This window comes from Cryptomeria japonica, chromosome 9 (genome assembly GCF_030272615.1).
Source record: "Cryptomeria japonica chromosome 9, Sugi_1.0, whole genome shotgun sequence".
Lineage (NCBI taxonomy): Eukaryota > Viridiplantae > Streptophyta > Pinopsida > Cupressales > Cupressaceae > Cryptomeria > Cryptomeria japonica.
This window is the reverse complement of record NC_081413.1, coordinates 595,122,944-595,136,820: the sequence shown is the minus strand read 5'-3', so window position 1 is coordinate 595,136,820 and position 13,877 is coordinate 595,122,944.

Sequence of the window (13,877 nt, the reverse complement as noted above, 5' to 3'; positions counted from 1 at the left end):
AAGGATAAATGAATTAATTAAATAAATAAATAAAGATTTATTTAATTAATAGAAGAATTAGGCTTAAAATAATTAAATAAATAAATAAATAAATTTAATTAGATAGGACAATTTTAGGTCTCTACACCAGTGTGTGTGTGATATATGATGGGAGCTTAGTGTAGAAATGTATGTGTAGGTATTGTGTGGCGGAGTAAGAAGTATGTGAGTGATAAAATTGTGGATAACAAGGCAGTTGCAGTGAGAAAAGAAGTATGTAGTGTATGAACGAAGGTATGTGAAGAAGAGTCAGAGTGTGAACAATGTTGCAGCAATCCTTTATCGGATCTGCTACAAGTAGTTGGTTTAACAAAGTAGTGCAGTAATCCTTTACTAGACTTGTTGCGGGTGATTGTAGACAGTGGTACACTGATCCCTTACTATATCTGTTGTGAGTTTTTGTGAGTTGTTATCCGAGCTTATTTTGGAACTAAATTCATGCATTAGGAGATGAAATTTTCCTAGTTCACTTGTTTTCTATTGCAGTGAGCATTCTGATAATGAGTTGCTTTTGTATCTGGCAGTGAGTCATCTGGTAGTGAGGCATCCCTTTTGTAAACACCATATAACTAGCTATATTATCTTGAGAGCTAACCCTCTCCATGGTTTTTCCCATTTGGGTTTTCCACATATAAATTCCAGTGTTCAATTTGTGGATGTGTTATTTGTTTATTCTACATTTGGTATTTCATATTGATGAGATTATTTGCTAAAGTTAATTGAGAAAAAGTTTTATAAGTGTGGGAATACCAATTCACCCTCCTCTCAGTATTTCATTTCATTCAACCAATTCAACAAGTGGTATCAAAGCTTTGGTCCCTTGCTTGAAAGCTTAACTGCTTGACAGAGATCTTTGTTGGTTGAATCATGGCATCAATATGTGTATAACCAAAGGATATCATCTAGATGAGGAATTACAGACAACTCTTGAAGATTTGGAACGTGTGAAATTTAAGAATGAAGAATTGAAAGAGAATGTGAAGGTGGCAAATGAATGTGTGTAGAAGCTGAGAGAACAAATCCAGAAGTTCAAGTTGAGACATAAGGAAGTTAACAATTAGTTGAAGCATGTGAATGAAACCGTTAAAGATCTTATGCAGAAAATTGAGGAGAATAACAGGATAGAAGAAACCCTGATAGAATCAATTAAGTTGAAAACAAAAGAATTTGAGAAGTTGGAACAAGAAGTGAAAAAGTTGAAGGCAGAAAATAAGGTTTTCGATAGAAACAAACTCTTGGAAGGTTTGATTAACATGTAGAAAGCTCATTTAAATAAGACATGACTTGGATTTTATCTCATTGAAAGTTCAAATTCAAATGATAAAGATAAAGGCAAATAGGTTAAGGTAGAAGCAGAGAAGAAATTAGAAGATGAAATCAAAACCCAAAATCAAAGATCTACTACAAGGAGACTATTGTCTCGTCAACCGAATGCACAAAGGTACCCATCATTTAATGGTTATTATTTCAATGCAATAAAATTGCTCATAAGTTTGCAAATCGTAGAAGCATTTAAAGTTACAATTGCAAGAGGTTTGGTCATAAAGAAAATTATTGTAGAAATCATGCTCTGAGTCAAAATCATAATCTAGTTGGAGAAAATAAGGTAAAAAGTAGGTTCCATGGATATTGTTATGTATGCAATGGTTATGATCATAAAGCTAATCAATACAGATCTAGAAAACATTCAGCAAATTCAGCACAAAGGAATATCAATTGTTACAAGTGCAAGCAATCTAGACATTATGCTAATTAATGTAAGAATTAAGTGGAGGATTCTACTGAGAATAATATGGTAAAGGCTAGTGAATCAAAGAAAAATGAATTCATAGTTTGGAAAAAGAAGGAGGTGAACAATGGAAGCTTTCCTGGTGTACCGAAATCTAGAGCATGCACCCCTTCCTTTAGTAACTTAGCTTATTGCTTTGGCTCAGGGGGATTTTTTCAAAGAAAATCATTTGATCCCCTCTTTTGATTTAGTTCATGTCGTCAATCTGGAATTACTGTGTTTGAGATGCAATCTAGTAATACGAGGTTTGTGTTGACATCATTGACAAGGCACCTTTTTGGTGGCAAAACCCTAGAAGAAATTTTTGGCAAGATAAGTATCGATGTTTGAGATTATTTCTTTATCATGCTAATAAAAGTGCTTGAATAAGTTGTGTGCAATTGAAGAGCAAAGAGAAGAGAAGCAGAGCTAGTAGTCATGGAATCAAAGATGGTCATCAAGGAATCAAGCGGTGAAGATTTTGAGATTTTGGAGAAGGTATGGCTAGATGAATTTAACCTTGAAAAGATCATAAAGGTGGAAAAGAGTTTAAGTAAAGCAAATTTGCAGAAGATTAAGGAATTTGAGCATAAAGGATTGGATCTATGGACTGAGTTTCCCTGGTTTGACAATGACGATGTGATCAATGTAATTCTAAGTCATGCGCAGAATGATTATATCATATTGGACAAACCCTATCCAATCATAAAGGAGGTTATTTTGACAGTTACTAGTTTATGTGACAAAGGATCTAGATACTAGTTAAGAAATCTATAAAGAACAAGAAAGTTGAAACCCTAACTAGTGTGATGGGTGATCAGAGAGCGTTGTTGATAGATAAAATTATCAATCCCATTGTGAGGTATGTTGCATGTGGCATCTCTTACAAGATTTATTTAAAAAATAGGGAAGGTTCTACTTTGGCTATTGTTGTATATATGGTGTATAAGATTGTTATGAAAATAGAGTATTCAACTTGTGTGAATTATTAAAGAATCTATTCCTAGAGAACATAAAGATGACAAAAGAGAAAGGTTACCCATTCCAAATTGGATCACTGCTTGTGTGTTTGGCTATGTATAGCGTGGGATCTTTACCAGCAAAGGAAAATATATTGTGGGAGTCCCGTGTTCCAGTTGCTAGACAAATATTTTATATTTGAGTGGTTTGGAAAAAAAAGAATAAACTTTTGATGTTTACTTCAAATTATTTATGGATGTGTGGAGTATCAGTCCGATATCCTCTGCTATCGATTCAACTAAGGAGGGTTTTTCCTTTGGAAAGAGAAAAAGGAAAGAGATTGTGCCTACTATTACTTTGGGATGAATGATGTTGTGATTGTCATTAATGAAAACAAACTCGATTTCAGATCACTTTTTGTATGTATGAGTTAAAGCTCAACCGGTATTTGTTCCAACCGGTATGATGTATTATAGTCTTTAGACTATCGGTGTTTTGCAGAAAGTGTTTACTGGTCTCAAGCGGTACGAAGGAACGAAGAAGAACAAGACATAATTCCCAGTCTTCATTCTTGTCAAACTGGCAACCGGTATTTTGCTTAAACTAGTATTTTGTTTGAACCGATAATACTCTGTGATGAGTTACCAACCGGCATTTTGTGATGAGTTACCATCCACCGATTGTTTGGCGGTGCCGACACTTTGGCGATGCATTTGTGTCGTGATACCAAAAGTGTCCAGATGCATTGAACCTATAAAATTGTATTGTAATCCTATTGGACCGACATGAAATCAAATTCCTTTATAAGGACATCATGTCTAGGGTTTTAGGTGGTTGCTAGGGTTTAAAGTGGTTGATGAGTTTTTGGAAGTGTGAATATAGAAGAGAAATTCAGGTTTGTGAGAGAAGGTAGAGTGTGAATGTGTTGAAGACTGAAGTAATTTTGGAATGCATTAGGAATGAGCTATCAAGGATCTAACCAAGCAATCTATGCTATTTGCTAGATCACTCACTTGTTGATTACTCACATCTTCGACAAGTCTGAAGACTTTAACCAGGTAGGCTCAAAAAGCCTTTTGTAAATCCTCTAACAAGGTGGTTCACATCTATAGATCTAAAATCCTCTAGCAAGGTAGTCTTTAATCGGACTTATCTCCTAACAGAGATTGAGATTCCTAACAGGATCTGTTCTGGTAAAGAGCATTGTATGACCTTAACCGGTCTAGTTCCTATTATGCAGATAGTTACTTGTGAGTTTCATCTAACCGTGGTTTTTTCCATTTGGGTTTCCACATCAAAATCTCTTGTGTTATGGTGATTGTGCTTCTGTGGGTGAATGCATTTTTTTCTATTTGGTTCGCATGTGTGCTAACCGGTTTGTTTGCTAAACTGTTTTACCGGTTTACTGCTAGACTAGTAAAGTGTTTAAGTATAGTAATTTTTGGCATACTAATTCACCCCCCCCCCCTCTTAATATTCATCAATTGGTATCAGATCCAACCTTTCTATAATTCTAACCACTTGGAAAGAGATATGGGGGGATACACTGTAAGGGAACTTACTCATCGGCTCACTCAGTCTGAGCAAGCCTATGATGAACTTATGGTCAAATATAAGGCCTCTCAAGAAAAAAGGAGAGAACATGCTGAAAAACTGATGGAGCTAACTGAAAATAGTTCCTCTGATGAAGCGAACATGGAAGCCCTAATTCAAGAAGTAGAAAAGTTGAATGAATCAAATTCCAACCTAAGAAAGGAGTTGGAAGGACTAACTATCCAAATGTGTCAAGAGCTTGAGAACCGAAGGAAAGTTGAAGATCTTGTAAAAGATAGAGATCATGAGATCTCCAAGTTAAAACAAGAAATCAGTGCCCTAACCACTCAACTCCATGTGAGCAAAGTGGAAAAGGAAGACATGCAAGGAGAACTGAACATAGCCATCTCCGAGAATGCAAACTTGATGGAAACAAATGCTGCTATTTTCAAAGAACTCTCTAAGTCAAAGGAAATACTTGCTAAGTTCAACAAGAGTGCTGTTAAGCTAGAGAAAAAGCTTGAATTGGCCAAACCTGTCAAGAATACTGATGGACTTGGTTACTCCGGTCATGAGGAAGGTGAGACCTCTGGTGCAAATGTTGAAGCATCGAAGAAGCAACCGGCATTCAAAGGTAAAGGTAAGCAAAAATTCAAATTTGTTTGCTTTAACTGTCTTAAAGAAGGACATACTGCTAATGTGTGTAGGAGAAAAGCCTACAATAATTTTCCTTACTTTATAAACAATGTACCTAGATCCAATAAGTTCAATGGGAATTGTTATGCATGCAATAAGTTTGGGCATAGAGCATCTGAATGCAGATATGTTATGAACAACACTGGAAGATATCCTCAAAACTCAAGGAGTTGGTCTGGAACCTTTTGTGAATCGGAATCCCAACCGGTTTAATACCCATAATCATCAATCAGGTAGCGGTGGCTATCAAGCGGCAACTGGATGGAGAGAAAACTATTTGATTTGTCATTGTCATGGTCACACTGCTGCAACATGCAGGAAGAAGAACGGTAACATGAATAATGGACCATGGAAAGCACCTAGAATGGTCTGCTATCATTGCAACAAACTGGGTCACATTGCTAGATTCTGCATAACAAGAAAGAACATATCGGATGACATACCAGTCACTCCGAAAGGAAAGATTGATGTTAAAACTGTTCAAGCAAGTATGAAGAAAACCTAGAAGAAGAAGCCAGAAGAAGTAATTCAAGAAGAACCGGTTTTTGCACCTAGTGTGGAAATTTCGGAACCGGCAAACTAAGCTACAAAAAGCTTAGGGGGAGCAAACAGTGAAATGTTTTGAACCCCCGGTTTACACCAGTAAAAGACCTTAACCGATACGTGATACCTGTTAGTCGACAGAAGACCGGAAACGGTAAAAGGCAAAGTAGGGTTTACGCCCTAATAGTGGAGCATTTATTATGGTAGGTGGAGAACCTATTTAAAAGGAATTTTCAAATCATTTCTCACTTATCATTTTTTGAGCGAAGAAGTTTTCAAGTGCAGAGCGAAGAAAAGCGATTTGCATTACAATTCAAAGAATTTATCAAAAACCTGATGAAGAATCTGAAGCAAACATTTGTTGGAGAAGTGTAGAACACAAAGCGGTATTTCTGCAACCGAAGGAGTGTGTGGCAAAGTTCAAGTTGTGAAGCCATAAATCTCGATTTACGAAGGTATTTTTCAAAATTCTCTGTTTTTCATGGCTTCCGCATCACCTGCTAGTTCTAGTGCACCTGTCGAGCCAGTAGATTTTATTCAAAGGAAGGCAAAACACAATGCCCTATCACAAATACCCGCTGGTGTTATAGTGGAAGAAGGCATTTCCGATTACATAGACTATAAAATTGAAGACCTAGGGTCTCTTATAACCCATTCCCAGTTGAGTTTGTTCTACGAGAAGGATAAGAAGATTAAACCGGAATTTAGCATTCTAAAAAAGAAGAAACTCCACAATGTAGTCTATTTTCTTGAAGAATTTTCAAATGATCACATTCGTATCATTCTAAGCAGAGTGCACGGTGATAAAATGTACTTAGAGTGGACGCATGACATCACACCGAAAGCGATTCATGTCATCATCGGTTTATGTAACACAGGGGAAGTGCCAACCCTAAGGAAGGTCAGCTAGACTGAAATGTCCAAGCTCACCGGTTCAGTGAGCGACTCACGTAGAATGACTGTCAACTCAATCAAGGATGATCTAGTCAAGTATGCCTGCATGGTGATAGGTTACCAGATGTTCTCTGCTAGCAGAATTAATTATGTCTCTGCTGCAGCAGTAAATGCCGCTTATAGGATGATCAAGGAAGATGCATCATTTGATCTATGCACTTGTATGCAAAGACAACTTCTGTTGAATCTTAATTCAATCAAACAAGACAATGCACTAAGATTTAAGTTCGGACAACTACTGGTTGGGTTGTTCTTTTACTTCCAAGGCTACTTCCAAGAGTAGGTGATATTCAGTGGTCTGCTGACCAACCGGTGACTAAGAAAATCAAGGAAAGTCTACAAACGATTGGAACTGGCTATCTGGAAGTACTGAACAAATACTTTGATGATTTCAGATGCAAAATCAAACCAAAGGGTAAGAATATCCGGTGATATAGTCAAAAAGTATGAGGAAGACATCTGTTTCACCATCAAAGTGGATGAATGCATAATGGAGGCCGTTGAGCCCAGACAGGAAGAAGTGGAGCCTATGGGCTATGGGGTAATGTATGATATGTTGGACGGGTATGCTTCTACCCTAATCGCCTCACCCCTTGATCCTAAGGCAAAGAGAACCGGCACCTATTTGGAAAGGGTTACATCGGTTGTAGAACCCTTAGTAAAGAAAGGAAAGGCAATGCCTTCAGCATTGGCACCGGTTACTCCTGCAAATCCAAAAGTGACCAAGTGGTCACCAGTAAAGAAGAAACCGGAAGCGGCACCTGCCAAAGTCTTTGAGAAGAAGTGGAAGACAAAAAGCAATACACCAGACTCAGAAGAAACTGTGTTAGAAGAACCACCTAAGAAGACCAGGCAAACGAGGAAAAAGACAAAGAATGAACCGGCAACATCTGCACCGGTAATTATTGATATTTCTTCTTACAAACCTTTGACACATTGTCAAAGAACTATAAAGAATATTAGGAGAAAATTGTTGAATAATTTAATTGATTGTTTTGATGACTCCAATGATGATGAAAAGGAAGAAATTGAACAGGAAATCATTAAGTATTTATGTGTTAATGACCGGTCACTTTCAGAAATTAGATCTGAGACACCAGATTCTTTGTATAATTCTTTAGACAACAAATGGTGCATTGCCACAGAGAAGGAATGAGAAATAAGGGAGAAATTATTTTCCCAATACTTTCCCGACCTGTCCAATTCTGAGGTATTTGAAGTCATTAACCAAAAAAAAAGGACTCTTCTTCACTAGAAGGAGAAGACTCTGGTTATTAGAAGGGAGAATTGATGATGTTGAAAAAGACACTCATCTTCATATGATGACTGTTGTACATACTCATGAAGTGCTTCAAGCCAACAAGAAGGCTGAGCAAGAATCGAAAATAACAAAATCGGATGAAGTATATGATAGTGAAGGGGAACCAGTCACTGAACAAATGGAACCCATTGACGTTGACGCCTTAGATGGTGAAAAAGTTACTCAGGGTACACCATCTGAAGGAATAGGACAGGAGAAGTAGGAAGAAGAAGAAAAGAAGCAACAGGAAGTAGAAAAGAAGAAATAGGTAGATGAGGAGGAAAAGAGAAAAGAGGAAGAGGATAAGAGAAATGAGGAGGAAAAGAGGAAAGAGGAAGAGGATAAGAGAAAAGACAAGGAAAAGAGGAAAGAGGAAGAGGATAAGAGAAAAGAAGAGGAGAAGAAGAGAAGAGAAGAGGAAAATAAGAAACAAGAGGAAGAGAAGAAGAAGAAGGAAGAGGAAAAGAAAGAAGAGGAGAAGCGGAAAGAGGAAGAGAAGAAACAGGAAGAGGAGAAGAGGATGAAGGAAGAGGAGAAGAAGAAGGATGAAGAAGAGAAGAAGTGAAAAGATGAAGAGAAGAGAAAAGAAAGAAAGAAGAAGAGGAGCAGAGGAAGGCTCAAGAAGATAAGCAAAAAGCCAAGGACAAGGAAGCAGCGGCAAAGAGCACATAGGTAGAGACCCCAATGGCAACTGGTAGTCAGGCTAAACCAACTGACATTGCTAGTCCCATTGACCTCCAATCTGCAAATGAAATGGAGTTGCTCCAAAGCATTAAAGTTGCTCAAGAATGCCTGGAAGTGATAAGGAGGAAAAAGGAGCAAGATGTGATCCAAGCTACGGTGGACACTCTTACCGGTTTGATACTCGGTACGAACCTTCCCAGTATCGATTCCTTACTTGCACAATTGAAGCTCCTATGCATAGTTGTAGAAGACTAGGTGCAAAGCCTGGAAGAGGTTGCAGAAGCAAATGCCAAGAAGGAACATCAAAAGGCTCTAGACACTGCCTTGGTGAGAAAGTTAATAGAGCTCTGGTCTGATCTTCAGAAGGCACAGAAGGACATTAGAGATGCAATGGATGAGGGAAATCTACTACTCAGCAAGATTTGTCAACCTCATTTATTCTATGATGATGTGCTCACTCAGAAGGACAAACTACAAACTGATATGCAGTCATTTATTAGCACCTTCAAGATGTCATATGACTCCTTCTCCACATATGAACAAACTACTCACCGGTTTCAACTTTAGTCTGCAAGACTAGAGGCAGAGATAAGCAACCGAACACGTAATTTGCAGAAACTTCAACTGGTCCTACTGCCAAGACTGCAAATTCTCCATAAATGCTACCTCAATATAGATGCCCTAATGGTTACTCAAGAGATGAGTACCATGGATACCATGGAGGAGCAGGTTTATCAGATGCAAATGGAGCATGAGGTTGCTACCTCATTGCTTGAATCATGGTCTTTATCCATGAAGACATTTATGCAAGACTTTAAATCAGTTTTTGACAAGTTTCACTCTTTATTGTCATAAACTCTTTAAATCAATTATTAATACTAAAGGAATAGGGGTTACTCAGCTATACTTTGTCATTGTTGGCAAAGGGGGAGAAGTATTCTGGTATTTAAAATTTTGATGCATGCTATGTATACTTTCATGTTATTTCTGTTAAGGAGTAGTATACATTGTATTTTCTGCAAAAGGGATAGTGTATATGCTTAGGGGGAGTAATTTTGATTATGGCATATTTTTGTTGTAAAACACTTAGATGTCAAAATTTTCCTAAGTGTTGTCATCAATGCCAAAGGGGGAGATTGTTGGTATTTTTTATGATTGATGTTGTGATTGTCATTGATGGACACACACTTGATTTGAGATCACTTTTTGTATGTATGAGTTAAAGCTCAACCGGTATTTGTTCCAACCGGTATGATGTATTATAGTCTTTAGACTATCGGTGTTTTGCAGAAAGTGTTTACTGGTCTCAAGAAATATGAAGACCCCAAGCGGTTCGAGGATCTCAAGCGGTACAAAGGAACGAAGCGGCACAACACATAATTCCTAGTCTTCATTCTTGTCAAACCGGCAATCGATATTTTGCTTAAACCGGTAATACTTTGTGATGAGTTACCAACCAGCATTTTGTGATGAGTTACCATCCACCGATTGTTTGGCGGTGCCAACACTTTGGTAGTGCATTTGTGTCATGTTACCAAAAGTGTCGAGATGCATTGAACCTATAAAATTGTATTGTAATCCTATTGGACCGACATGAGATCAGATTCCTTTATAAGGACATCACGTCTAGGGTTTTAGGTGGTTGTTAGGGTTTAAAGTGGTTGATGAGTTTTTGTAAGTGTGAATATAGAAGAGAAATTCAGGTCTGTGAGAGAAGGTAGAGTGTGAATGTGTTGAAGACTGAAGTAATGTTGGAATGCATTAGGAACAAGCTATCAAGGATCTAACCAAGCAATCTGTGCTATTTGCTAGATCACTCACTTGTTGATTACTCACATCTTCGACAAGTTTGAAGCCTTTAATCGTGTAGGCCCAAAAAGCCTTTTGTAAATCCTCTAACAAGGTGGTTCACATCTATGGATCTAAAATCCTCTAGCAAAGTAGTCTTTAATTGTACTTATCTCCTAACAGAGATTGAGATTCCTAACAGGATCTGTTCTGGTAAAGAACATTGTATGACCTTAACCAGTCTGGTTCCTATTCTGCAGATAGTTACTTGTGAGTTTCATCTCACCGTGGTTTTTCCCATTTGGATTTCCACGTCAAAATCTCTTGTGTTATGGTGATTGTGCTTCTATGGGTGAATGCATTTTTTGCTATTTGGTTCGCATGTGTGCTAACCGGTTTGTTTGCTAAATTGTTTTACTGGTTTACTGCTAGACTAGTAAAGTGTTTAAGTACAGTAATTTTTGGCATACTAATTCACCCCCCCCCGCTCTTAGTATTTGTCACTAAGAAGCAAAAGAAGGATCACAAAGAGAAAGACATTTTTGTGATTGAAGGTTTGGAATCTCCTGTGGCTAAGCAAGAAGTGGTTGTTGAAAAGCAGAAAGTAAAAGTCTTTGAATCTGATGATGATGATGAGTCTAATTTTCTAGAAATTATTGGCAAATGAGATGGAATAAAGAATATTGGAGAGATGTGGCTTACTTCTATTGAACTAGATAGAATTGAGGGAGTTTTGATTGATTATTTTCTCTAGAACAATGTTAAAATTGAAGATGTTAGTAATGTGCTTCTAGAATATTTATCTAAGTTAATAAAAAGATTGATCAAGTGACCTATTAGTGTAAATAATTTAGAGACAAAAGCTAATAATATGCATAGTATGTTGGAGAAATGAAATGATACACAAAGGGCTCTATTCGTATGCATAAATGAAATGAGAGATTGTATCGGCAGTGCTAGCAAAATTTACAGATTTTGTTTACAATGGTCGATAGCTATGGTGAAATTCAAAGAAAAAGTTGAATCAGTTGAAGAGGAGTTAAATTCTATAGGAAAGACATTTGATTTTCTGAGCGACAAAGATGATGAGGAAAGGAAGAAAGTGAATTTTGTACAGTCTAAATTGTTATCCTTACAAAGGCAGAAGGAGGATTATGTTAGTATTTTCTAGAAAGTGAAGTAGATTGTTGAAGCAAAATTGGAACATTTCTCAGCATTGCTTAGTGATACAATTGAGTATGAGCAGAATCTGTCTGCTCCAAATAGTTCTCATGTTGTTGATGTATTGGTGGAGTGCAGAAGTTTATCTGTTAGAATTAAATTGGTTGTGCTACTTGAGAATCCTTTTTGGTTGGTATAAAATTTTGATATTCTTTTTATGTTGGTAATGATTGACGCACCCTTTGCCATTATTGTCAAAGGGGGAAAGAAATAGAGTAGGGGAGAGATATAGAGAAAGGTAAAGTAACAAAGATATCAATCATATGAGTAAGAGGGAGTTTCATGCATTATTCCTTTTGAATTTTTTTGTGATCAATGACAAAGGGGGAGATTGTTAGACTTGTGTGGATATAGTCATTGTTGTTATTGATGTCGAACCCAATAATCTGATTAGAACAGGATGTGGTATATTGTTGTTACAACATTGGAAACAATTTTGGTACCATAGGTTAATCATATAGGTATTGTTAGAGTTATCTTGTATTAGCTAATAATTCTTTATTTAATTATCAGTCTATTATACTCTATGCTTAAGCTAAACTTAGGAATCTTATCATTTTTTAGGGTTTTCTCCTTTAGGGTTTCGAGTATCCTTTTTATAAGGATTCTCTCTTTGTATTCTCTATAAAAACTGTAATGATTGAGTTGCATTCTTGTTGCACAATCAATATGACTCCTGTTTTCTGGATCTTTGAATTCTGGCCTCCATAGCTATTTTGTTTCTCTCTTTCTGTGACAGAATTGCATGCAGGTGATCTTTGAGAGTTGTAGAGTTGATTTTTCTACAACTCCAATATGGTATCAGAGCTCTAGATCTGCATGCCCCTGTTCTCTTAATGAGAGATTTTGGGCCTTGTTCTTCAGATATGTGTATAAGGGGGGTGGGGGTTTGTGTAGTTTTTTTTTTTTCATTTCTGGGGGTAGCTGATTTTTTTATACATTTTGGTGCCAAAAGGACCTCACAATTGGATTTAGAAGGCTAATTCCATGAATTTTGATATATAATTTGCCTATTTTCAGTGACAAGGGCATTTGGGGCATGATTTTTTATTGGCACATTTTTCGAGGCACGAAAATTCATACGACTGTACCTGCAAATGCGTCAGAAAATTTTTCGTCAAAAAAAAAAAAATTAACCCTCTTTATGCCCTATAAGAGGGGTTTTTTTTTTCTTTTGGTCGTATGTTGGGCATACAAAGGCATTTTTTGACAAATCTTATATCGTCGGAAAGCTCTTTTCGAGCTCTATCCAGATCTGGAGGTTTGAACTTTTGATTTTTCTTTTTTGGTGGTGTTTTTTTTTGTCAAAGTCAAAGCTTCCTTTTTGCACTCCGGGAGACATCACTTGAGCATCCGAACTCCATTTTTTGAAAACTTTATATTGTTGGAAATCTTGTTCTATATTATTTTCATTCATATGAGTTTTATTTCCAGATTATGCTCCAGGTATATTTTTTTCAATTTTTTGTTTTTCAACACTCTGGTGAATATCTTGGATGTTTCAGGTCCTGGGATCTCTTTCTTTGAGTAGGATGTCTCGTCTTTGGTAGTTCTTTCTGTTTTCAGTCTTCTATTTTTTCTAATCGTTGTAGCATTTTATTTATGTAAACATATTGAGATAAAGTGCCACCATGCATTGTATACTTGGGATCTTGCACATCTTGTGCCTTATTGTACATGCACTACTTATAAAGTGCCATGGGGGGTCAATGTTTGTCATCTACCTTTGTCATGTGGGTGTTCCTTCCATGACATTAGCCTCATGATGTATGTCAAGAGAGTGTTCCTTCCACAACACTATGTACTTTATCTGCACCTTCGATGTTCATGGTTCTTTGTCATGCAGTTCTTGTTGGTCGTTCTTTTCAGTGTACCTGTCCCTCTCCCTTTTCAGCATTATGGGGAGGTTTGTCCTGTTGGTTCTAATGCTTCCTTGGTTCGATTGATCAGCTCTTCAAGATTTGGTGTTTCATGCCATCTGTATCTTTGAGTTCAGTTGTTTGCTTTTGTTTGGCATCTAATTCAAGTAGTGTCATTTGAGGGCACTCATGCAGATTACAGTCTTTTCTACCTGGTCATGTTCTATTTCAGTGGAGGTTCTTTAGATCAACAGTTACTCTTCGACAGTGTTTACAGCTATTTCATGCTTCAGTGGTGTTCTTCATTCTCTTCTTTTTGTTCCTATCTTCTGGAACACTCTTGTTTGGAGGCTTCTTAGTCCTTCACTTGAGCTTTCATCTCTTCTTGGAGAGGATTTTTGTTCCCATGGGGTTTTCTCCTTTTCCTCCACTTTATAGAGATTTTATTGTACTTGGGTACTTCATCAGGCCTAATTGTCAAGACCCATTGTTGTTTTCCTGCATTTTTTACATATTTTTTTAGTCCTTAATT